Below are 26,141 nucleotides of genomic sequence, written 5' to 3' on the forward strand. Positions count from 1 at the left end.
GGTTAGTACTTGGATGGGAGACTACCTGGGAATACCAGGTGCTGTAAGCTTTAACTATTGAAAAACTTTTAAAATGAAAGTATTTACATGGCCTTGTTAACTTTTTTGCCTTTTTTCCATCATAATTTGACAGTAAAGCGGGAGTTTTCACTCTTTGATATGTGTTTAAGCCCTTTTGGTTTAAAGTTCAAGATTTTCAAGCAGAGTTTGTGTATGGACAAACCAGCTGAAGAATGCCCAATGTTGTCTTATCTCAGAAGCTAAGAAGGCTTGGGCCTGGTTAGTACTTGGATGGGAGACTACCTGGGAATACCAGGTGCTGTAAGCTTTAACTATTGAAAAACTTTTAAAATGAAAGTATTTACATGGCTTTGTTAACTTTTTTGCCTTTTTCCATCATAATTTGACAGTAAAGCGGGAGTTTTCACTCTTTGATATGTGTTTAAGCCCCTTTGGTTTAAAGTTCAAGATTTTCAAGCAGAGTTTGTGTACGGACAAACCAGCTGAAGAATGCCCAATCTTGTCTTATCTAAGAAGGCTTGATCCTGGTTAGTACTTGGATGGGAGACTACCTGGGAATACCAGGTGCTGTAAGCTTTAACTATTGAAAAACTTTTAAAATAAAAGTATTTACATGGCTGTTGGAAAAATGTATATATGTTATCATGTAATTACTTCTTTTATTCATATCCTTTAAGCACGAATATGTATTAATCCTTGGAATATTACTGACAACTCTTAATCATTAACAAACCTCAAAGCAAAGGTTTTAAGTTTGCAGGACTGCATGACCGCGACCTGAGGACCAACAACAAGCAGACCATGATGAACCAGAGTCCAATCACCTGAAGAATCTACAGACGAAGATGAACGTGTCACCATGTCACCATGACTCGACCAAAAGATCAATGCATAAGACTACGTGTAATACACAATTATTAACTAATATGGTGTGATTTTATGTGAACCCTAATGAACCTACCAAATAAAAGAAGGAGATGCGATGAAGGACGCCAGAGCTTTTGGAAGCCTGTTGTAAGGCGTGACTTCCATTCGCTCTCCTTGCAAGTAAAACGGACTCAAATGCTTTGTGTCTTTCTTCTCTTTGTTTAGTAAATGTTATACTGACAGATAAACCTAACATTTAATTGGTCCTTCGAGCCGGATCCCAAGATACCGAAAGATCACCAGCAGACGGAGCGGAAAATCACCAGGAAAACCGTGGCCACGGTCATAAAGACCCTTTTTGGGACTGGGAGAAACCGACTGTCGGCTGGGATCCGTAGGTTGAACGGGATCCTGAAATTGAGAGAAGACACGGGGTAAGTTGACTCTTATTTAAAATGGTATGAATGATTTGGTAACAAGAGGTTACATAATAAGAAGTTACAAGAGGTAACTGGGGTAACAAGAGGTTACTTAAGCAAAACCCTGGGTATTCTAGACTCTGGCAGGTAAAAGGGCAGTTTTTAAGTTCCGTGGGGAGGTACAGACTCCTCTGCCGGGTGGCAGTTAAATTCTGTGGGGAAGCGGACTCCTCTGCTTGTAAAAAGAACGTTCAATAATACTCATACAGGTGTATGAGCGTGCGCGCAGGTGTGAATGTGTGAATGAGAGGGAGTGAAAGTCACTTGATTGACACTCCATATAAAACTCACAGGGGGTAAACAGTGGCCTCTCGTGGAAGCAAACGCAAGGTTTTTCCCACCCCAAAGCATTTGGGGTCGAAGTGGAAAACACCACGAGAGGAATTTTTATACACTGTCCTGTGATCAGTTACCAGTGTCTTAGGTTACCCTAGGTACGACGTACACACTGGTCGAAATTTTACTTAAAAATGGGTAAGGGGTCCAGTAAACCTCAACCAAAAGAGAAACTAAAATGTAAGGACTGGAAGTATGTAGAGCAAGTAAATAAGGCTTACGTCGAACCGTTAAATAAATGGATAACGAAATATAAATTCGACGGGCAACTGAGGGTAAAAAGTTTAATAGAGTTACTGGGAGCCATTAAACTGGGATGTAAGAATAAGGAAAAGCAAATGAAGAAAGAAGGGGTTGAAGCTTTAATGCATTGGATTAAAATAGCTGGGAAAAGAGAAGAGGGAGAGAGAAAAGGCAGGCAGGCTGGAGCAAGGAGGAGGGGGGATTCACTGTTGAAAAAACTGATAACACCATTCTGTTTCATCGCACGGAGGACGATGAGTCAGTAATCAGAGGGAGCCGTAAGGGAGGGGTGAGCGAAGCTTATAAAGAAGGAGCAGAAGCAGAAGGGGCGATGAATTTGCCGCACCTTCCCTCTGCTCCTGCAATCCCACATATATATCCTAATTTAGACAAATTGGAAAATCCCCCTGCTTATGACCCTAACTGTAGCACTCCCACACCAAATACTAGATCTCGGGGGAAAGTACAAAATTGGTCTAAAAAATGGGGTGAAGTGTTTGACAATTCCTCCGAACCGCAAAAATTGGCAGTAACTGAAGCAAATCAATATCCCCTTATAGAGGTGGCCAACCCTAATGTGGACTCAGGTGAACAGTCTACAACCCTCTTGGTATATCGGACCTGGACGCAGGACGATATAAAAAGAGTGGTGGAGGGCGTCACTTCCTATAAGGAGGATATGCAAAAATTCGAAGAAGATATGGAAGGAATAAGACATTCTTATCACTTAAATGGGAGAGAGGTACAGCAGATATATATGCAAGCAATGGGACACGATTGGCACCATGTAAAAGGTAACTGGTCTCCTTTAAGGGTTACAGGAGACCTTCTAAAACACGATGACACAGAATTGAGAAATAAAACAAATGACTTATTGGGAAGAATACGGGAAAGGTACAGAAAGAGAGCAAATTACACTGAAATTGGGAGAGTTAAACAAGAGGAGAATGAGAAGTTTGAGGATTATAAACTAAGAATGGAAGCTGTTTTTAAACTGCATAGCGGTCTTAGAGATGACGGGGCTGATGGGGGGGTGTACCATCAGCAATTAAAAAATGCTTTGCATAATGGATCAAAAGACTGTGTGCGCAGTTGGGTAGATAAACATATGATAGGAATGCCCACTAGGAGCTTGGATGAGTACATTGATCACGCCGTTCACATCGACAAATTAATAAGAACTAAAAAAATAAAAGATAAACTTACAAAGAAACCGGACACCTTTTGGGGAAGTATCGGGACTGACGCGGAAACATTTTACCAGGACAGCCGAGGTAGAGGGAGACAGAGAGGACACTTCCAAAAGGGCAGAGTAGGAAGGAGAGGAGGTATCCAGGGACGAGGGTGGACACCACGTAACCAATGGGGAGCAGGCTGCTGGTCTTGCGGGAAGCCTGGGCATATTGCCAAAGACTGTCGTTCAGGGCCAAAAGATAACACAGCATGACTGGAACAGAAACTGCATGGTCCAAAGTCCACAGAGGATGAAACTCATGTGGATTTAAATTTGGAAGAAATTTTTTCTTTAAATCAAGAAAGACTAGAAATAGTCTTAATGGTAAATGGGAAAGAAATCACATTCCTCTGTGACTCTGGAGCATGCAGAACTACATGTAAGGAACACATACCCTATAGTGAACTAAGTGATGAGGTAGTAATTGTACGATCAGCTAATGGGGGTAAAACTGTAGTCACTGCTTCTAAACCAGTTTGGGTAAGAGATCCTAAAGGTATATCATGCAAAATGTCCATCCTTTTTATGCCAGAATGTCCTGTTAATTTGTTGGGAAGAGATGGCTTACTCAATCTAGGTTTGGCGCTTGTCTCCACTCCTGGGGGGAGACTGGTCATCAAACGCAGAGCCGAGCTACAACGAGGTGACCTTTTCCCCCTAGAAGGAAGACGCGTTCCAAATTTTTACTACACACTCGACATATCTGACCAAGAACCTCATAAGGTGGGAACTGAATTGCTAAAGGTAGGAGGACAAGTGGGACACTGTCAACCTATCATGACAGATGTGGAACCCATGCCCTCTGATGAACTACACGTCACCATGTGGTACAAAACCACTCCTGGGCCTGATCCAACATATGAAAAGAAACTGTCACAACTCACCCCAACAACCATAACAATTTCTTGCGTTTACTCGGACGGGCAAGGTAACGTGGTGGCAGAGGTCACCTTACCCACCCCACTCAGAGCCATGCTCCGGGGATGGTACCCACCTCACATCTCATTGTATAAAAACAAGGAGAGGGGTTGGAAGTCGTTGGGTAACATAGTTCAAGAAGGTGACAGTGCAACGGATTGGACAGACATAGGCGACCAATTGGAACATAGCGCTCACACAGGCTTGACCAGGAAATGGCTGTATTGGACAATACAGACCAAGGCTGGAGTACGTATAGACTCCGGACACCAGTGACATCTTCTACTAACTGAAGAAGATGAATCACAACTAGCTCAAGTACCTCAATCATTGTGGTCACAAGGACCGTCTGATGTTGGACTGATAAAAGGAATATTGCCAGTACAAATCAGACCCAAAACAGAATATCGACCCTGCATACGACAATATCCACTTAAACCTGATGCACTAGAAGGCATAACACCAGTAATACATGATTTACAACGAGCAGGGGTTATTATAGAATGTGACGATTCCCCCTGCAACACACCAATATTCCCAGTGAAAAAGCAAGCTCCTTCAACGGGATGGAGGATGGTACAGGATCTGCAGGCAGTAAATGCTGCAGTAACACAACGGGCTCCATGTGTTCCTGACCCACACACATTGCTGAATTCTTTAAGATCAGATGCACAAATATTTACTGTGGTTGACATTAGTAATGCCTTTTTCTCCATTCCCATTGACAAAGACAGCCAATTTTGGTTTGCTTTCACATTCAGGGGGAAACGATACACCTATACTAGACTTCCCCAGGGCTACTGCGAAAGCCCTACTATATATTCACAAGCCATGCATGCTAGCATGTCCAAATTTCAGCCACCTGGGGGAAGTCAAATACTACTCTATGTTGACGATATATTAGTGGCTTCTCCGAGTCTAGAAATATGCAAAAAAGACACTGTGGCCCTTTTTAAACACCTAGCTCAGGAGGGGCACAAAGTCAGTAAAAACAAACTACAATTATGGAAACCACAGGTCAAATATCTAGGCCACCACCTTAGTGCAGGTGGCAGAACTATTCTAGAAGAACGGAAAACAGCAGTCCTACAGGCGCCAAAACCAATTACTAAGAAACAAATGATGTCATTCTTAGGCTTGACCAATTATTGTAGAAGTTGGGTTCCAAACTACGCGGAAATTACTTCCCCACTCACAGCTTTAATTTACTCTGAAGACCTAAAAATGACATCACCACTGAACTGGACGTCAGATGCAGAGAAAGCTTTTTGTGATATTAAACAAGCACTGACCTCCAGTTTAGCTTTAGCCTTGCCAAATTATAGTAAACCGTTTATACAGATGGTGGACTGCAAAGACAAGTACATGACTTCTGTTTTAAGTCAACAACATGGAGATTAATTGAGACCAATAGCTTATTTTTCTTCCAAATTAGATAATGTAGCTTGCGCATTACCACATTGTGTGAGAGCGGTGATAGCAGCGTCAATGGCAGTAGAAGTCAGTGCCGGAATAGTTCTATTCCACCCATTGACCCTTAAGGTCCCACACGCAGTAGCGGCTTTACTACTGCAAACTAACATGATCTTTTTATCACCTGCAAGACACCTCTCCTGCATGGCCACGCTGCTGTCGCAGCCACACCTCACCATCGAACGATGCACCACATTGAACCCAGCCACATTGCTACCCTTACCTGATGATGGAGAGCAACACGACTGCCAAGCACTAGCAGAACACACAGCTAAATCTAGGTTAGATTTAAGCGACCAACCTTTGTCTCAGGGAGAGGTAGTGTTCGTTGATGGCTCTTCAAGGAAAAATGATTTGGGTAAAACACTAACGGGTTATGCTGTAGTAACAATAGACACCGTACTTAAAGCTGGACACTTGCCATCAACTTTTTCAGCACAAGCTGCCGAGATTGTCGCTCTGACTGAGGCATGTAAATTAATGAAAGGGAAAGATGTCACCATTTATACTGACAGTCAATATGCATTTGCTACAGTTCACACATTTGCTCAGTATTGGCATAACCGAGGAATGGTCACATCTACTGGGAAACCAGTGACTCACGCTCAATTACTAAAAGAATTGTTAAAAGCTGTCCATCTACCTGCTACATTAGCTGTATGTAAATGTGCAGCACACACAAATTCCAAAGACACAATTTCACTCGGTAATGCCTTCGCTGACCGCATAGCGAAACAAGCTGCTGAACAAAGTATACAAGTTTTGTTTACAGACCAAGACCAATTGATAACTTCTGACATTCTCATTGACATGCAACAACAAAGCACACCACATGAGATAGACACATGGATAAAGCATGGGGCTACAAAACAAAACAAAATTTATGTGTGACCCCGGGGGAAACCAATCCTACCAAAGAATATGTATAAATGGGCTGCAATATTGAGCCATGGGCAATCACATGTCTCAACAGGAGGGATGGTAGGACTGGTACAAAAAAATTTCACCACATATGGGTTTAACCTATATTCAAAAAACTTTTGTAGAGCATGTTTGATATGTGCAAAACATAACGCGCAAGGTAATTTAAGACCAAAACGTGGGCAGTTTCCAAAACCACAATACCCATTCCAAACAATACACATGGATTTTATCCAACTCAGTAAAAGTGAAGGAAAGGAATACTGTTTAGTCATTATAGATGCATTCTCTAAATGGATAGAACTATTTCCAACCAAACATCCAGATGCATTGACAGTAGCAAAAGCCTTATGTAAAGATATTATTCCACGCTATGGAATACCTGAAAAAATATACAGCGATAACGGGACTCATTTTGTAAATCAGATGGTAACTAATATAGGAAAAATGTTTCACATTAATTTGAAAAATCACTGCAGTTATCATCCACAGAGTGCAGGATTAGTGGAACGAATGAATGGAACTATAAAAAATAGACTAAAAAAGTGTATGGAAGAAACACATCGACCATGGACACAATGTTTAGAGTTAGTAAAACTATACATCAATATTACTAGCACAACTGGTTTAACCCCTTATGAAACCCTGTTTGGAAGACCATATAGATTACCTTACTTTCAAAACCAATGGGAAACAGAGGAAGACATGACACTAGCGGACTACATGAGAAAAATGTTAGAAACACAGAAACAAAGTACTCCTGATGACAAACTCCCTATTTCTCAGCAGGAACCCCTACAGGTGGAGCCCGGAGACTGGGTGCTAGTAAAGAGCATAAAACGGAAGCATTGGCACTCACCGAAGTGGGAAGGGCCCTACCAAGTGATCCTGACGACACCGACGGCTGTTAAAATAACAGAGAGGGGTACTTGGATACATCAGTCACATTGTAAAAAGGTCATTTCTGCAAACCCTGCCGACGGGAAAGGTGAGCAAAAGTCTGATAATAGGGTGGACTCAGACGTATAGAATCTGGGTAGACCCGAAAGTCAGTGAAGAACACTTTACAGACACCAATCCTAGAAGAGGCAGTAAGGGGAAAAGGTTGGCAGAAATGAATTATAAGGGCTATAAACCATGTCAAAGAACGGGCTTGATAATACTTTGTGTAATGTTCATAGCAACAGTATGGGTGGTAATGTGGAAAAAAGGTATAGAGAAACAACAGGGGGCTATACCCAGGAGGGCGAGAGCTGCACCAAAAGGAACGTCCAGACACATATTTGACTCCGACCGATGCAATGATACTGGCAACGGGATAGAAGCATTACACCTTCGTACTATACCAACAGTGTGTGTAAGAGCTAATACTGTTTCGGTGGCCACAATACCAATTACTGTCCTTAACCATAAGGGACACAAAGCGAGCAATTATCTACCATATCCATGGTATATAACTAATAAATTAAAGTGGGACTCTTTGGTAGCGGACCCAGTGGGTTTTGATTGGAAAACGTGGACTACTAACCCTGCTGCGATACACCATAGACAAATAATCTCTTTTGTGATGACCAATCCCTCCACTCAAGGTCTTGCATTTGAAATATACATCAATCTTACCAAATTGGACTTGTGGCCACCAAACACCCCTGAAATGTACCATACCGATCAACAAGAGAGAGGAGAAAAATGTTGGGTATTTCTTTTATGGCCTTATACTACTAATCCACCTTATTTTCCATTTCGAATATGTCAACTACTAGAACCTAAATCAAATAAAACTGAAACAATCCAAAATTTAAGTGACAAGGGTATACTAGTTAGAGTATTGGATGAAAGTCAACCTTCTGATGAGTGGTTTAGAGTAACAACAGGAATAACTGGTAAATACAATAATTGGCTTCTCCTAGCAGAACAAGCAGCTAATGCCACTCAACAAGACTGTGTAGTTTGCTTGGGACCACGACCATTATTACAAGTAATACCCGCAGTTATAACGGATGAATGTGTTGTAGAAGTAATGAACAAAACATATCCAGACAATCGTTGCAAAAAGTGGGATTTAACATATCCTCTAACAGGACCAGAAAGTTGGAAACCTGTTTTCTCCAGTAAAGTAGCACAAGGAAATTTTACATGTATTAATATAACGGGAAGAAAGGAACTACTCGGGGAAGGGACACCAAGAGATTGGTGTCTTACAATAATACCTGTTGGGCCTATCTTTACCCCACAATCTCGAAGCGACATATGGTGGTGGTGTGGGGAAAATAAGTTATACGATCGATTGCCCTCAGACACCAAAGGACTGTGTGCATTAGTAACCCTTTTACTACCTGTCTCAATATTTCCAACCACTATAAGTGACCTTTTAACGAAATTGGATAGCTTGGTACCTGCAGATTGGCACAGAACAAAGCGATCACTTGCACCCTGGGAGAAGTTAACTGACCCAACGTACATAGACGCAATTGGGGTTCCCAGGGGGGTTCCTGATGAATATAAGTTGGCAAATCAAGTAGCAGCAGGATTTGAATCAGCCTTGTGTTGGTGGTGTACGATTAACAAGAACGTGGACAGAATCAATTACATCCATTACAATGTACAGAAATTAGGTAATTGGACACAAGACGGTTTTGAGGCCATGCATGAGCAATTATCTACTACCTCCCTCATGACTTTTCAGAACAGGATTGCTCTTGATATGCTCCTAGCGGAAAAAAATGGGGTTTGTGGAATGTTTGGAGAGCAATGTTGTTCTTTCATACCAAACAACACAGCTGCAGGAGGCAGTCTGACAATGGCCATTGACGGCCTACGCACCCTCAACCGGAAGATGAAGGAGCATTCGGGAGTGGAAACGACCATGTGGGATTCCTGGATGAAAGTATTTGGGAAATACAGAGCTCTAGTTCAATCTGTTTTAGTTTCAATGGCTGTATTTGCAGCAATTCTGACATTGTGTGGATGTTGTTGTATTCCCTGTCTACGCAGTCTTGTGAACCGTCTCATCACTACCGCCTTATCACCAAGGGATGTTGAGCCTACACAGGCGTACCCACTTTTGGAAAATGAAGAATTTTACGGGAGCTATGATTTTAGTGACTTCAAGCTAACTCAACTTTTTCAAGAGAGTCCTCTACAAGAAAAAGACGACTGACCTTTTGTGTGTAAATGTATTTCTCATTGTATGAACTAATAGTTGAAAATCCTAAAGGAAGAGATTATTAGGGAAGCTAACAAAAGAGTAAATAACATGATAAACAGGAGGGAAATGTTGGAAAAATGTATATATGTTATCATGTAATTACTTCTTTTATTCATATCCTTTAAGCACGAATATGTATTAATCCTTGGAATATTACTGACAACTCTTAATCATTAACAAACCTCAAAGCAAAGGTTTTAAGTTTGCAGGACTGCATGACCGCGACCTGAGGACCAACAACAAGCAGACCATGATGAACCAGAGTCCAATCACCTGAAGAATCTACAGACGAAGATGAACGTGTCACCATGTCACCATGACTCGACCAAAAGATCAATGCATAAGACTACGTGTAATACACAATTATTAACTAATATGGTGTGATTTTATGTGAACCCTAATGAACCTACCAAATAAAAGAAGGAGATGCGATGAAGGACGCCAGAGCTTTTGGAAGCCTGTTGTAAGGCGTGACTTCCATTCGCTCTCCTTGCAAGTAAAACGGACTCAAATGCTTTGTGTCTTTCTTCTCTTTGTTTAGTAAATGTTATACTGACAGATAAACCTAACAATGGCTTTGTTAGCTTTTTTGCCTTTTCTCCATCATAATTTGACAGTAAAGCGGGAGTTTTCGCACTTTATAATGTTTTCAAAGCCCTTTTGTTTAAAGTCCAAGATTTTCAAGCAGAGTTTGCTTACAGACATGCCAGCTGAAGATTGCCCAATCTTGTCTGATCTCAGAAGCTAAGAAGGCCTGGGCCTGGTTAGTACTTGGATGGGAGACTACCTGGGAATACCAGGTGCTGTAAGCTTTAACTATTGAAAAACTTTTAAAATAAAAGTATTTACATGGCTTTCTTAGCTTTTTTGCCTTTTCTCCATCATAATTTGACAGTAAAGCGGGAGTTTTCGCACATTATAATGTTATCAAAGCCCTTTTGGTTTAAAGTTCAAGGTTTTCAAGCAGAGTTTGTGTACAGACAAACCAGCTGAAGAATGCCCAATGTTGTCTGATCTCAGAAGCTAAGAAGGCTTGGGCCTGGTTAGTACTTGGATGGGAGACTACCTGGGAATACCAGGTGCTGTAAGCTTTAACTATTGAAAAAAATTTAAAATAAAAGTATTTACATGGCTTTGTTAGCTTTTTTGCCTTTTCTCCATCATAATTTGACAGTAAAGCGGGATTTTTCACTCTTTGATATGTGTTTAAGCCCCTTTGGTTTAAAGTTCAAGATTTTCAAGCAGAGTTTGTGTACGGACAAACCAGCTGAAGAATGCCCAATCTTGTCTTATCTCAGAAGCTAAGAAGGCTTGGGCCTGGTTAGTACTTGGATGGGAGACTACCTGGAAATACCAGGTGCTGTAAGCTTTAACTATTGAAAAACTTTTAAAATAAAAGTATTTACATGGCTTTGTTAGCTTTTTTGCCTTTTCTCCATCATAATTTGACAGTAAAGCGGGAGTTTTCGCACTTTATAATGTTTTCAAAGCCCTTTTGTTTAAAGTCCAAGATTTTCAAGCAGAGTTTGCTTACAGACATGCCAGCTGAAGATTGCCCAATCTTGTCTGATCTCAGAAGCTAAGAAGGCCTGGGCCTGGTTAGTACTTGGATGGGAGACTACGTAGGAATGCCAGGTGCAGTAAGCTTTAACTATTGAAAACTTTCAAAATGAAAGTATTTACATCACTTTGTTAACTTTTTTTTAAAGTAAGTTAAGGGGTATTTTCTTTCTTTGATATGTTTTCCCGCCTTTTTTCTTTTTTTTTTTTTTTTTTTTTTTTAACCTCTCTTCAGGTTTCTTTGTCTGTGTGTGCTCTACAACGATCATTCACAGGCTTGGAGCTGAATCGATTAGGTGGGGTTTTCCAGCCCTCGGCCTTCAGGTGCTACGTACCCTGATGTCAGTTTAATATCTGATATGTCATATTAAGCGGATTTTTAGAACAGGGAGTCGGCAATAGGCCCTGCTCCATCCGCTCCATTCATCGACCCAGTATTGCATTGCCTCTAGAAGGTGTGCACTTTATTTGTTGTATTGCAAATAAAAGCTTACCACTCCAACTTTTTGCCTTTTCTCCATCATAATTTGACAGTAAAGCGGGAGTTTTAACTCTTTGATATGTGTTCAAGACCTTTTGGTTTAAAATTAAAGATTTTCAAGCAGAGTTTGTGTATGGACAAACCAGCTGAAGAATGCCCAATCTTGTCTGATCTCAGAAGCTAAGAAGGCTTGGGCCTGGTTAGTACTTGGATGGGAGACTACCTGGGAATGCCAGGTGCTGTAAGCTTTAACTATTGAAAAACTTTTAAAATGAAAGTATTTACATGGCTTTGTTAGCTTTTTTTGCCTTTTCTGCATCATAATTTGACAGTAAAGCGGGAGTTTTCACTCTTTGATATGTGTTCAAGCCCCTTTGGTTTAAAGTTCAAGATTTTCAAGCAGAGTTTGTGTACGGACAAACCAGCTGAAGAATGCCCAATCTTGTCTGATCTCAGAAGCTAAGAAGGCTTGGGCCTGGTTAGTACTTAGGATGGGAGACTACCTGGGAATACCAGGTGCTGTAAGCTTTAACTATTGAAAAACTTTTAAAATGAAAGTATTTACATGGCTTTGTTAACTTTTTTGCCTTTTTTCCATCATAATTTGACAGTAAAGCGGGAGTTTTCACTCTTTGATATGTGTTTAAGCCCCTTTGGTTTAAAGTTCAAGATTTTCAAGCAGAGTTTGTGTACGGACAAACCAGCTGAAGAATGCCCAATCTTGTCTTATCTCAGAAGCTAAGAAGGCTTGGGCCTGGTTAGTACTTGGATGGGAGACTACCTGGGAATACCAGGTGCTGTAAGCTTTAACTATTGAAAAACTTTTAAAATAAAAGTATTTACATGGCTTTGTTAGCTTTTTTGCCTTTTCTCCATCATAATTTGACAGTAAAGCGGGAGTTTTCGCACTTTATAATGTTTTCAAAGCCCTTTTGTTTAAAGTCCAAGATTTTCAAGCAGAGTTTGCTTACAGACATGCCAGCTGAAGATTGCCCAATCTTGTCTGATCTCAGAAGCTAAGAAGGCCTGGGCCTGGTTAGTACTTGGATGGGAGACTACGTAGGAATGCCAGGTGCAGTAAGCTTTAACTATTGAAAACTTTTAAAATGAAAGTATTTACATCACTTTGTTAACTTTTTTTTAAAGTAAGTTAAGGGGTATTTTCTTTCTTTGATATGTTTTCCCGCCTTTTTTCTTTTTTTTTTTTTTTTTTTTTTTTAACTTCTCTTCAGGTTTCTTTGTCTGTGTGTGCTCTACAACGATCATTCACAGGCTTGGAGCTGAATCGATTAGGTGGGGTTTTCCAGCCCTCGGCCTTCAGGTGCTACGCACCCTGATGTCAGTTTAATATCTGATATGTCATATTAAGCGGATTTTTAGAACAGGGAGTCGGCAATAGGGCCTGCTCCATCCGCTCCATTCATCGACCCAGTATTGCATTGCCTCTAGAAGGTGTGCACTTTATTTGTTGTATTGCAAATAAAAGCTTACCACTCCAACTTTTTGCCTTTTCTCCATCATAATTTGACAGTAAAGCGGGAGTTTTAACTCTTTGATATGTGTTCAAGCCCTTTTGGTTTAAAGTTCAAGATTTTCAAGCAGAGTTTGTGTATGGACAAACCAGCTGAAGAATGCCCAATCTTGTCTGATCTCAGAAGCTAAGAAGGCTTGGGCCTGGTTAGTACTTGGATGGGAGACTACCTGGGAATACCAGGTGCTGTAAGCTTTAACTATTGAAAAACTTTTAAAATGAAAGTATTTACATGGCTTTGTTAGCTTTTTTTGCCTTTTCTGCATCATAATTTGACAGTAAAGCGGGAGTTTTCACTCATTGATATGTGTTCAAGCCCCTTTGGTTTAAAGTTCAAGATTTTCAAGCAGAGTTTGTGTACGGACAAACCAGCTGAAGAATGCCCAATCTTGTCTGATCTCAGAAGCTAAGAAGGCTTGGGCCTGGTTAGTACTTAGGATGGGAGACTACCTGGGAATACCAGGTGCTGTAAGCTTTAACTATTGAAAAACTTTTAAAATGAAAGTATTTACATGGCTTTGTTAGCTTTTTTGCCTTTTCTCCATCATAATTTGACAGTAAAGCGGGAGTTTTCACTCTTTGATATGTGTTTAAGCCCCTTTGGTTTAAAGTTCAAGATTTTCAAGCAGAGTTTGTGTACGGACAAACCAGCTGAAGAATGCCCAATCTTGTCTTATCTCAGAAGCTAAGAAGGCTTGGGCCTGGTTAGTACTTGGATGGGAGACTACCTGGGAATACCAGGTGCTGTAAGCTTTAACTATTGAAAAACTTTTAAAATAAAAGTATTTACATGGCTTTGTTAGCTTTTTTGCCTTTTCTCCATCATAATTTGACAGTAAAGCGGGAGTTTTCGCACTTTATAATGTTTTCAAAGCCCTTTTGTTTAAAGTCCAAGATTTTCAAGCAGAGTTTGCTTACAGACATGCCAGCTGAAGATTGCCCAATCTTGTCTGATCTCAGAAGCTAAGAAGGCCTGGGCCTGGTTAGTACTTGGATGGGAGACTACGTAGGAATGCCAGGTGCAGTAAGCTTTAACTATTGAAAACTTTTAAAATGAAAGTATTTACATCACTTTGTTAACTTTTTTTTAAAGTAAGTTAAGGGGTATTTTCTTTCTTTGATATGTTTTCCCGCCTTTTTTTTTTTTTTTTTTTTTTTTTTTTTTAACTTCTCTTCAGGTTTCTTTGTCTGTGTGTGCTCTACAACGATCATTCACAGGCTTGGAGCTGAATCGATTAGGTGGGGTTTTCCAGCCCTCGGCCTTCAGGTGCTACGCACCCTGATGTCAGTTTAATATCTGATATGTCATATTAAGCGGATTTTTAGAACAGGGAGTCGGCAATAGGGCCTGCTCCATCCGCTCCATTCATCGACCCAGTATTGCATTGCCTCTAGAAGGTGTGCACTTTATTTGTTGTATTGCAAATAAAAGCTTACCACTCCAACTTTTTGCCTTTTCTCCATCATAATTTGACAGTAAAGCGGGAGTTTTAACTCTTTGATATGTGTTCAAGCCCTTTTGGTTTAAAGTTCAAGATTTTCAAGCAGAGTTTGTGTATGGACAAACCAGCTGAAGAATGCCCAATCTTGTCTGATCTCAGAAGCTAAGAAGGCTTGGGCCTGGTTAGTACTTGGATGGGAGACTACCTGGGAATACCAGGTGCTGTAAGCTTTAACTATTGAAAAACTTTTAAAATGAAAGTATTTACATGGCTTTGTTAGCTTTTTTTGCCTTTTCTGCATCATAATTTGACAGTAAAGCGGGAGTTTTCACTCTTTGATATGTGTTCAAGCCCCTTTGGTTTAAAGTTCAAGATTTTCAAGCAGAGTTTGTGTACGGACAAACCAGCTGAAGAATGCCCAATCTTGTCTGATCTCAGAAGCTAAGAAGGCTTGGGCCTGGTTAGTACTTGGATGGGAGACTACCTGGGAATACCAGGTGCTGTAAGCTTTAACTATTGAAAAACTTTTAAAATGAAAGTATTTACATGGCTTTGTTAACTTTTTTGCCTTTTCTCCATCATAATTTGACAGTAAAGCGGGAGTTTTCACTCTTTGATATGTGTTTAAGCCCCTTTGGTTTAAAGTTCAAGATTTTCAAGCAGAGTTTGTGTACGGACAAACCAGCTGAAGAATGCCCAATCTTGTCTTATCTCAGAAGCTAAGAAGGCTTGGGCCTGGTTAGTACTTGGATGGGAGACTACCTGGGAATACCAGGTGCTGTAAGCTTTAACTATTGAAAAACTTTTAAAATAAAAGTATTTACATGGCTTTGTTAGCTTTTTTGCCTTTTCTCCATCATAATTTGACAGTAAAGCGGGAGTTTTCGCACTTTATAATGTTTTCAAAGCCCTTTTGTTTAAAGTCCAAGATTTTCAAGCAGAGTTTGCTTACAGACATGCCAGCTGAAGATTGCCCAATCTTGTCTGATCTCAGAAGCTAAGAAGGCCTGGGCCTGGTTAGTACTTGGATGGGAGACTACGTAGGAATGCCAGGTGCAGTAAGCTTTAACTATTGAAAACTTTTAAAATGAAAGTATTTACATCACTTTGTTAACTTTTTTTTAAAGTAAGTTAAGGGGTATTTTCTTTCTTTGATATGTTTTCCCGCCTTTTTTCTTTTTTTTTTTTTTTTTTTTTTTAACTTCTCTTCAGGTTTCTTTGTCTGTGTGTGCTCTACAACGATCATTCACAGGCTTGGAGCTGAATCGATTAGGTGGGGTTTTCCAGCCCTCGGCCTTCAGGTGCTACGCACCCTGATGTCAGTTTAATATCTGATATGTCATATTAAGCGGATTTTTAGAACAGGGAGTCGGCAATAGGGCCTGCTCCATCCGCTCCATTCATCGACCCAGTATTGCATTGCCTCTAGAAGGTGTGCACTTTATTTGTTGTATTGCAAATAAAAGCTTACCACTCCAACTTTTTGCCTTTTCTCCATCATAATTTGACAGTAAAGCGGGAGTTTTAACTCTTTGATATGTGTTCAAGCCCTTTTGGTTTAAAGTTCAAGATTTTCAAGCAGAGTTTGTGTATGGACAAACCAGCTGAAGAATGCCCAATCTTGTCTGATCTCAGAAGCTAAGAAGGCTTGGGCCTGGTTAGTACTTGGATGGGAGACTACCTGGGAATAGCCAGGTGCTGTAAGCTTTAACTATTGAAAAACTTTTAAAATGAAAGTATTTACATGGCTTTGTTAGCTTTTTTTGCCTTTTCTGCATCATAATTTGACAGTAAAGCGGGAGTTTTCACTCTTTGATATGTGTTCAAGCCCCTTTGGTTTAAAGTTCAAGATTTTCAAGCAGAGTTTGTGTACGGACAAACCAGCTGAAGAATGCCCAATCTTGTCTGATCTCAGAAGCTAAGAAGGCTTGGGCCTGGTTAGTACTTGGATGGGAGACTACCTGGGAATACCAGGTGCTGTAAGCTTTAACTATTGAAAAACTTTTAAAATGAAAGTATTTACATGGCTTTGTTAACTTTTTTGCCTTTTCTCCATCATAATTTGACAGTAAAGCGGGAGTTTTCACTCTTTGATATGTGTTTAAGCCCCTTTGGTTTAAAGTTCAAGATTTTCAAGCAGAGTTTGTGTACGGACAAACCAGCTGAAGAATGCCCAATCTTGTCTTATCTCAGAAGCTAAGAAGGCTTGGGCCTGGTTAGTACTTGGATGGGAGACTACCTGGGAATACCAGGTGCTGTAAGCTTTAACTATTGAAAAACTTTTAAAATAAAAGTATTTACATGGCTTTGTTAGCTTTTTTGCCTTTTCTCCATCATAATTTGACAGTAAAGCGGGAGTTTTCGCACTTTATAATGTTTTCAAAGCCCTTTTGTTTAAAGTCCAAGATTTTCAAGCAGAGTTTGCTTACAGACATGCCAGCTGAAGATTGCCCAATCTTGTCTGATCTCAGAAGCTAAGAAGGCCTGGGCCTGGTTAGTACTTGGATGGGAGACTACGTAGGAATGCCAGGTGCAGTAAGCTTTAACTATTGAAAACTTTTAAAATGAAAGTATTTACATCACTTTGTTAACTTTTTTTAAAGTAAGTTAAGGGGTATTTTCTTTCTTTGATATGTTTTCCCGCCTTTTTTCTTTTTTTTTTTTTTTTTTAACTTCTCTTCAGGTTTCTTTGTCTGTGTGTGCTCTACAACGATCATTCACAGGCTTGGAGCTGAATCGATTAGGTGGGGTTTTCCAGCCCTCGGCCTTCAGGTGCTACGCACCCTGATGTCAGTTTAATATCTGATATGTCATATTAAGCGGATTTTTAGAACAGGGAGTCGGCAATAGGGCCTGCTCCATCCGCTCCATTCATCGACCCAGTATTGCATTGCCTCTAGAAGGTGTGCACTTTATTTGTTGTATTGCAAATAAAAGCTTACCACTCCAACTTTTTGCCTTTTCTCCATCATAATTTGACAGTAAAGCGGGAGTTTTAACTCTTTGATATGTGTTCAAGCCCTTTTGGTTTAAAGTTCAAGATTTTCAAGCAGAGTTTGTGTATGGACAAACCAGCTGAAGAATGCCCAATCTTGTCTGATCTCAGAAGCTAAGAAGGCTTGGGCCTGGTTAGTACTTGGATGGGAGACTACCTGGGAATGCCAGGTGCTGTAAGCTTTAACTATTGAAAAACTTTTAAAATGAAAGTATTTACATGGCTTTGTTAGCTTTTTTTGCCTTTTCTGCATCATAATTTGACAGTAAAGCGGGAGTTTTCACTCTTGATATGTGTTCAAGCCCCTTTGGTTTAAAGTTCAAGATTTTCAAGCAGAGTTTGTGTACGGACAAACCAGCTGAAGAATGCCCAATCTTGTCTGATCTCAGAAGCTAAGAAGGCTTGGGCCTGGTTAGTACTTGGATGGGAGACTACCTGGGAATACCAGGTGCTGTAAGCTTTAACTATTGAAAAACTTTTAAAATGAAAGTATTTACATGGCTTTGTTAACTTTTTTGCCTTTTTCTCCATCATAATTTGACAGTAAAGCGGGAGTTTTCACTCTTTGATATGTGTTTAAGCCCCTTTGGTTTAAAGTTCAAGATTTTCAAGCAGAGTTTGTGTACGGACAAACCAGCTGAAGAATGCCCAATCTTGTCTTATCTCAGAAGCTAAGAAGGCTTGGGCCTGGTTAGTACTTGGATGGGAGACTACCTGGGAATACCAGGTGCTGTAAGCTTTAACTATTGAAAAACTTTTAAAATAAAAGTATTTACATGGCTTTGTTAGCTTTTTTGCCTTTTCTCCATCATAATTTGACAGTAAAGCGGGAGTTTTCGCACTTTATAATGTTTTCAAAGCCCTTTTGTTTAAAGTCCAAGATTTTCAAGCAGAGTTTGCTTACAGACATGCCAGCTGAAGATTGCCCAATCTTGTCTGATCTCAGAAGCTAAGAAGGCCTGGGCCTGGTTAGTACTTGGATGGGAGACTACGTAGGAATGCCAGGTGCAGTAAGCTTTAACTATTGAAAACTTTTAAAATGAAAGTATTTACATCACTTTGTTAACTTTTTTTTAAAGTAAGTTAAGGGGTATTTTCTTTCTTTGATATGTTTTCCCGCCTTTTTTCTTTTTTTTTTTTTTTTTTTTTAACTTCTCTTCAGGTTTCTTTGTCTGTGTGTGCTCTACAACGATCATTCACAGGCTTGGAGCTGAATCGATTAGGTGGGGTTTTCCAGCCCTCGGCCTTCAGGTGCTACGCACCCTGATGTCAGTTTAATATCTGATATGTCATATTAAGCGGATTTTTAGAACAGGGAGTCGGCAATAGGGCCTGCTCCATCCGCTCCATTCATCGACCCAGTATTGCATTGCCTCTAGAAGGTGTGCACTTTATTTGTTGTATTGCAAATAAAAGCTTACCACTCCAACTTTTTGCCTTTTCTCCATCATAATTTGACAGTAAAGCGGGAGTTTTAACTCTTTGATATGTGTTCAAGCCCTTTTGGTTTAAAGTTCAAGATTTTCAAGCAGAGTTTGTGTATGGACAAACCAGCTGAAGAATGCCCAATCTTGTCTGATCTCAGAAGCTAAGAAGGCTTGGGCCTGGTTAGTACTTGGATGGGAGACTACCTGGGAATACCAGGTGCTGTAAGCTTTAACTATTGAAAAACTTTTAAAATGAAAGTATTTACATGGCTTTGTTAGCTTTTTTTGCCTTTTCTGCATCATAATTTGACAGTAAAGCGGGAGTTTTCACTCTTTGATATGTGTTTCAAGCCCCTTTGGTTTAAAGTTCAAGATTTTCAAGCAGAGTTTGTGTACGGACAAACCAGCTGAAGAATGCCCAATCTTGTCTGATCTCAGAAGCTAAGAAGGCTTGGGCCTGGTTAGTACTTGGATGGGAGACTACCTGGGAATACCAGGTGCTGTAAGCTTTAACTATTGAAAAACTTTTAAAATGAAAGTATTTACATGGCTTTGTTAACTTTTTTGCCTTTTTTTCCATCATAATTTGACAGTAAAGCGGGAGTTTTCACTCTTTGATATGTGTTTAAGCCCCTTTGGTTTAAAGTTCAAGATTTTCAAGCAGAGTTTGTGTACGGACAAACCAGCTGAAGAATGCCCAATCTTGTCTTATCTCAGAAGCTAAGAAGGCTTGGGCCTGGTTAGTACTTGGATGGGAGACTACCTGGGAATACCAGGTGCTGTAAGCTTTAACTATTGAAAAACTTTTAAAATAAAAGTATTTACATGGCTTTGTTAGCTTTTTTGCCTTTTCTCCATCATAATTTGACAGTAAAGCGGGAGTTTTCGCACTTTATAATGTTTTCAAAGCCCTTTTGTTTAAAGTCCAAGATTTTCAAGCAGAGTTTGCTTACAGACATGCCAGCTGAAGATTGCCCAATCTTGTCTGATCTCAGAAGCTAAGAAGGCCTGGGCCTGGTTAGTACTTGGATGGGAGACTACGTAGGAATGCCAGGTGCAGTAAGCTTTAACTATTGAAAACTTTTAAAATGAAAGTATTTACATCACTTTGTTAACTTTTTTTAAAGTAAGTTAAGGGGTATTTTCTTTCTTTGATATGTTTTCCCGCCTTTTTTCTTTTTTTTTTTTTTTTTTTTTTTTAACTTCTCTTCAGGTTTCTTTGTCTGTGTGTGCTCTACAACGATCATTCACAGGCTTGGAGCTGAATCGATTAGGTGGGGTTTTCCAGCCCTCGGCCTTCAGGTGCTACGCACCCTGATGTCAGTTTAATATCTGATATGTCATATTAAGCGGATTTTTAGAACAGGGAGTCGGCAATAGGGCCTGCTCCATCCGCTCCATTCATCGACCCAGTATTGCATTGCCTCTAGAAGGTGTGCACTTTATTTGTTGTATTGCAAATAAAAGCTTACCACTCCAACTTTTTGCCTTTTCTCCATCATAATTTGACAGTAAAGCGGGAGTTTTAACTCTTTGATATGTGTTCAAGCCCTTTTGGTTTAAAGTTCAAGATTTTCAAGCAGAGTTTGTGTATGGACAAACCAGCTGAAGAATGCCCAATCTTGTCTGATCTCAGAAGCTAAGAAGGCTTGGGCCTGGTTAGTACTTGGATGGGAGACTACCTGGGAATACCAGGTGCTGTAAGCTTTAACTATTGAAAAACTTTTAAAATGAAAGTATTTACATGGCTTTGTTAGCTTTTTTTGCCTTTTCTGCATCATAATTTGACAGTAAAGCGGGAGTTTTCACTCTTTGATATGTGTTCAAGCCCCTTTGGTTTAAAGTTCAAGATTTTCAAGCAGAGTTTGTGTACGGACAAACCAGCTGAAGAATGCCCAATCTTGTCTGATCTCAGAAGCTAAGAAGGCTTGGGCCTGGTTAGTACTTGGATGGGAGACTACCTGGGAATACCAGGTGCTGTAAGCTTTAACTATTGAAAAACTTTTAAAATGAAAGTATTTACATGGCTTTGTTAGCTTTTTTGCCTTTTCTCCATCATAATTTGACAGTAAAGCGGGAGTTTTCACTCTTTGATATGTGTTTAAGCCCCTTTGGTTTAAAGTTCAAGATTTTCAAGCAGAGTTTGTGTACGGACAAACCAGCTGAAGAATGCCCAATCTTGTCTTATCTCAGAAGCTAAGAAGGCTTGGGCCTGGTTAGTACTTGGATGGGAGACTACCTGGGAATACCAGGTGCTGTAAGCTTTAACTATTGAAAAACTTTTAAAATAAAAGTATTTACATGGCTTTGTTAGCTTTTTTGCCTTTTCTCCATCATAATTTGACAGTAAAGCGGGAGTTTTCGCACTTTATAATGTTTTCAAAGCCCTTTTGTTTAAAGTCCAAGATTTTCAAGCAGAGTTTGCTTACAGACATGCCAGCTGAAGATTGCCCAATCTTGTCTGATCTCAGAAGCTAAGAAGGCCTGGGCCTGGTTAGTACTTGGATGGGAGACTACGTAGGAATGCCAGGTGCAGTAAGCTTTAACTATTGAAAACTTTTAAAATGAAAGTATTTACATCACTTTGTTAACTTTTTTTTAAAGTAAGTTAAGGGGTATTTTCTTTCTTTGATATGTTTTCCCGCCTTTTTTTTTTTTTTTTTTAACTTCTCTTCAGGTTTCTTTGTCTGTGTGTGCTCTACAACGATCATTCACAGGCTTGGAGCTGAATCGATTAGGTGGGGTTTTCCAGCCCTCGGCCTTCAGGTGCTACGCACCCTGATGTCAGTTTAATATCTGATATGTCATATTAAGCGGATTTTTAGAACAGGGAGTCGGCAATAGGGCCTGCTCCATCCGCTCCATTCATCGACCCAGTATTGCATTGCCTCTAGAAGGTGTGCACTTTATTTGTTGTATTGCAAATAAAAGCTTACCACTCCAACTTTTTGCCTTTTCTCCATCATAATTTGACAGTAAAGCGGGAGTTTTAACTCTTTGATATGTGTTCAAGCCCTTTTGGTTTAAAGTTCAAGATTTTCAAGCAGAGTTTGTGTATGGACAAACCAGCTGAAGAATGCCCAATCTTGTCTGATCTCAGAAGCTAAGAAGGCTTGGGCCTGGTTAGTACTTGGATGGGAGACTACCTGGGAATACCAGGTGCTGTAAGCTTTAACTATTGAAAAACTTTTAAAATGAAAGTATTTACATGGCTTTGTTAGCTTTTTTTGCCTTTTCTGCATCATAATTTGACAGTAAAGCGGGAGTTTTCACTCTTTGATATGTGTTCAAGCCCCTTTGGTTTAAAGTTCAAGATTTTCAAGCAGAGTTTGTGTACGGACAAACCAGCTGAAGAATGCCCAATCTTGTCTGATCTCAGAAGCTAAGAAGGCTTGGGCCTGGTTAGTACTAGGATGGGAGACTACCTGGGAATACCAGGTGCTGTAAGCTTTAACTATTGAAAAACTTTTAAAATGAAAGTATTTACATGGCTTTGTTAACTTTTTTGCCTTTTTTCCATCATAATTTGACAGTAAAGCGGGAGTTTTCACTCTTTGATATGTGTTTAAGCCCCTTTGGTTTAAAGTTCAAGATTTTCAAGCAGAGTTTGTGTACGGACAAACCAGCTGAAGAATGCCCAATCTTGTCTTATCTCAGAAGCTAAGAAGGCTTGGGCCTGGTTAGTACTTGGATGGGAGACTACCTGGGAATACCAGGTGCTGTAAGCTTTAACTATTGAAAAACTTTTAAAATAAAAGTATTTACATGGCTTTGTTAGCTTTTTTGCCTTTTCTCCATCATAATTTGACAGTAAAGCGGGAGTTTTCGCACTTTATAATGTTTTCAAAGCCCTTTTGTTTAAAGTCCAAGATTTTCAAGCAGAGTTTGCTTACAGACATGCCAGCTGAAGATTGCCCAATCTTGTCTGATCTCAGAAGCTAAGAAGGCCTGGGCCTGGTTAGTACTTGGATGGGAGACTACGTAGGAATGCCAGGTGCAGTAAGCTTTAACTATTGAAAACTTTTAAAATGAAAGTATTTACATCACTTTGTTAACTTTTTTTTAAAGTAAGTTAAGGGGTATTTTCTTTCTTTGATATGTTTTCCCGCCTTTTTTCTTTTTTTTTTTTTTTTTTAACTTCTCTTCAGGTTTCTTTGTCTGTGTGTGCTCTACAACGATCATTCACAGGCTTGGAGCTGAATCGATTAGGTGGGGTTTTCCAGCCCTCGGCCTTCAGGTGCTACGCACCCTGATGTCAGTTTAATATCTGATATGTCATATTAAGCGGATTTTTAGAACAGGGAGTCGGCAATAGGGCCTGCTCCATCCGCTCCATTCATCGACCCAGTATTGCATTGCCTCTAGAAGGTGTGCACTTTATTTGTTGTATTGCAAATAAAAGCTTACCACTCCAACTTTTTGCCTTTTCTCCATCATAATTTGACAGTAAAGCGGGAGTTTTAACTCTTTGATATGTGTTCAAGCCCTTTTGGTTTAAAGTTCAAGATTTTCAAGCAGAGTTTGTGTATGGACAAACCAGCTGAAGAATGCCCAATCTTGTCTGATCTCAGAAGCTAAGAAGGCTTGGGCCTGGTTAGTACTTGGATGGGAGACTACCTGGGAATACCAGGTGCTGTAAGCTTTAACTATTGAAAAACTTTTAAAATGAAAGTATTTACATGGCTTTGTTAGCTTTTTTTGCCTTTTCTGCATCATAATTTGACAGTAAAGCGGGAGTTTTCACTCTTTGATATGTGTTTCAAGCCCCTTTGGTTTAAAGTTCAAGATTTTCAAGCAGAGTTTGTGTACGGACAAACCAGCTGAAGAATGCCCAATCTTGTCTGATCTCAGAAGCTAAGAAGGCTTGGGCCTGGTTAGTACTTGGATGGGAGACTACCTGGGAATACCAGGTGCTGTAAGCTTTAACTATTGAAAAACTTTTAAAATGAAAGTATTTACATGGCTTTGTTAGCTTTTTTTGCCTTTTCTCCATCATAATTTGACAGTAAAGCGGGAGTTTTCACTCTTTGATATGTGTTTAAGCCCCTTTGGTTTAAAGTTCAAGATTTTCAAGCAGAGTTTGTGTACGGACAAACCAGCTGAAGAATGCCCAATCTTGTCTTATCTCAGAAGCTAAGAAGGCTTGGGCCTGGTTAGTACTTGGATGGGAGACTACCTGGGAATACCAGGTGCTGTAAGCTTTAACTATTGAAAAACTTTTAAAATAAAAGTATTTACATGGCTTTGTTAGCTTTTTTGCCTTTTCTCCATCATAATTTGACAGTAAAGCGGGAGTTTTCGCACTTTATAATGTTTTCAAAGCCCTTTTGTTTAAAGTCCAAGATTTTCAAGCAGAGTTTGCTTACAGACATGCCAGCTGAAGATTGCCCAATCTTGTCTGATCTCAGAAGCTAAGAAGGCCTGGGCCTGGTTAGTACTTGGATGGGAGACTACGTAGGAATGCCAGGTGCAGTAAGCTTTAACTATTGAAAACTTTTAAAATGAAAGTATTTACATCACTTTGTTAACTTTTTTTTAAAGTAAGTTAAGGGGTATTTTCTTTCTTTGATATGTTTTCCCGCCTTTTTTTTTTTTTTTTTTTAACTTCTCTTCAGGTTTCTTTGTCTGTGTGTGCTCTACAACGATCATTCACAGGCTTGGAGCTGAATCGATTAGGTGGGGTTTTCCAGCCCTCGGCCTTCAGGTGCTACGCACCCTGATGTCAGTTTAATATCTGATATGTCATATTAAGCGGATTTTTAGAACAGGGAGTCGGCAATAGGGCCTGCTCCATCCGCTCCATTCATCGACCCAGTATTGCATTGCCTCTAGAAGGTGTGCACTTTATTTGTTGTATTGCAAATAAAAGCTTACCACTCCAACTTTTTGCCTTTTCTCCATCATAATTTGACAGTAAAGCGGGAGTTTTAACTCTTTGATATGTGTTCAAGCCCTTTTGGTTTAAAGTTCAAGATTTTCAAGCAGAGTTTGTGTATGGACAAACCAGCTGAAGAATGCCCAATCTTGTCTGATCTCAGAAGCTAAGAAGGCTTGGGCCTGGTTAGTACTTGGATGGGAGACTACCTGGGAATGCCAGGTGCTGTAAGCTTTAACTATTGAAAAACTTTTAAAATGAAAGTATTTACATGGCTTTGTTAGCTTTTTTTGCCTTTTCTGCATCATAATTTGACAGTAAAGCGGGAGTTTTCACTCTTTGATATGTGTTCAAGCCCCTTTGGTTTAAAGTTCAAGATTTTCAAGCAGAGTTTGTGTACGGACAAACCAGCTGAAGAATGCCCAATCTTGTCTGATCTCAGAAGCTAAGAAGGCTTGGGCCTGGTTAGTACTAGGATGGGAGACTACCTGGGAATACCAGGTGCTGTAAGCTTTAACTATTGAAAAACTTTTAAAATGAAAGTATTTACATGGCTTTGTTAACTTTTTTGCCTTTTTTCCATCATAATTTGACAGTAAAGCGGGAGTTTTCACTCTTTGATATGTGTTTATGCCCCTTTGGTTTAAAGTTCAAGATTTTCAAGCAGAGTTTGTGTACGGACAAACCAGCTGAAGAATGCCCAATCTTGTCTTATCTCAGCAGCTAAGAAGGCTTGGGCCTGGTTAGTACTTGGATGGGAGACTACCTGTGAATACCAGGTGCTGTAAGCTTTTTTGCCTTTTCTCCATCATAATTTGACAGTAAAGCGGGAGTTTTTGCACTTTATAATGTTTTCAAAGCCCTTTTGTTTAAAGTCCAAGATTTTCAAGCAGAGTTTGCTTACAGACATGCCAGCTGAAGATTGCCCAATCTTGTCTGATCTCAGAAGCTAAGAAGGCCTGGGCCTGGTTAGTACTTGGATGGGAGACTACGTAGGAATGCCAGGTGCAGTAAGCTTTAACTATTGAAAACTTTTAAAATGAAAGTATTTACATCACTTTGTTAACTTTTTTTAAAGGAAGTTAAGGGGTATTTTGTTTCTTTGATATGTTTTCCCGCCTTTTTTTTTT

General features: G+C 39.8%; 18 pseudogenes; all 18 read left to right on the forward strand.

Annotated features, from left to right (window-relative positions):
* The first annotated feature begins 10,393 nt into the window (after positions 1 to 10,393).
* LOC114778345 (uncharacterized) lies at positions 10,394 to 10,512 on the forward strand (annotated as a pseudogene).
* Positions 10,513 to 11,870: 1,358 nt separating this feature from the next.
* On the forward strand, positions 11,871 to 11,989 carry LOC114778361 (uncharacterized; annotated as a pseudogene).
* Positions 11,990 to 13,348: 1,359 nt separating this feature from the next.
* On the forward strand, positions 13,349 to 13,467 carry LOC114778354 (uncharacterized; annotated as a pseudogene).
* A 1,358-nt stretch (positions 13,468 to 14,825) lies between these two features.
* Positions 14,826 to 14,944, forward strand: LOC114778355 (uncharacterized; annotated as a pseudogene).
* Positions 14,945 to 15,104: 160 nt separating this feature from the next.
* Positions 15,105 to 15,223, forward strand: LOC114778339 (uncharacterized; annotated as a pseudogene).
* A 1,358-nt stretch (positions 15,224 to 16,581) lies between these two features.
* LOC114778340 (uncharacterized) lies at positions 16,582 to 16,700 on the forward strand (annotated as a pseudogene).
* Positions 16,701 to 17,772: 1,072 nt separating this feature from the next.
* Positions 17,773 to 17,891, forward strand: LOC114778362 (uncharacterized; annotated as a pseudogene).
* Positions 17,892 to 18,050: 159 nt separating this feature from the next.
* Positions 18,051 to 18,169, forward strand: LOC114778341 (uncharacterized; annotated as a pseudogene).
* Positions 18,170 to 19,246: 1,077 nt separating this feature from the next.
* LOC114778357 (uncharacterized) lies at positions 19,247 to 19,365 on the forward strand (annotated as a pseudogene).
* Positions 19,366 to 19,526: 161 nt separating this feature from the next.
* On the forward strand, positions 19,527 to 19,645 carry LOC114778342 (uncharacterized; annotated as a pseudogene).
* A 1,079-nt stretch (positions 19,646 to 20,724) lies between these two features.
* LOC114778358 (uncharacterized) lies at positions 20,725 to 20,843 on the forward strand (annotated as a pseudogene).
* A 160-nt stretch (positions 20,844 to 21,003) lies between these two features.
* LOC114778343 (uncharacterized) lies at positions 21,004 to 21,122 on the forward strand (annotated as a pseudogene).
* Positions 21,123 to 22,188: 1,066 nt separating this feature from the next.
* LOC114778359 (uncharacterized) lies at positions 22,189 to 22,307 on the forward strand (annotated as a pseudogene).
* A 160-nt stretch (positions 22,308 to 22,467) lies between these two features.
* LOC114778356 (uncharacterized) lies at positions 22,468 to 22,586 on the forward strand (annotated as a pseudogene).
* Positions 22,587 to 23,659: 1,073 nt separating this feature from the next.
* Positions 23,660 to 23,778, forward strand: LOC114778360 (uncharacterized; annotated as a pseudogene).
* Positions 23,779 to 23,939: 161 nt separating this feature from the next.
* Positions 23,940 to 24,058, forward strand: LOC114778344 (uncharacterized; annotated as a pseudogene).
* A 1,068-nt stretch (positions 24,059 to 25,126) lies between these two features.
* LOC114778363 (uncharacterized) lies at positions 25,127 to 25,245 on the forward strand (annotated as a pseudogene).
* Positions 25,246 to 25,405: 160 nt separating this feature from the next.
* On the forward strand, positions 25,406 to 25,524 carry LOC114778364 (uncharacterized; annotated as a pseudogene).
* Positions 25,525 to 26,141: the final 617 nt, after the last annotated feature.

This window comes from Denticeps clupeoides, unplaced genomic scaffold (assembly GCF_900700375.1).
Source record: "Denticeps clupeoides unplaced genomic scaffold, fDenClu1.1, whole genome shotgun sequence".
Classification (NCBI taxonomy): Eukaryota; Metazoa; Chordata; class Actinopteri; order Clupeiformes; family Denticipitidae; genus Denticeps; species Denticeps clupeoides.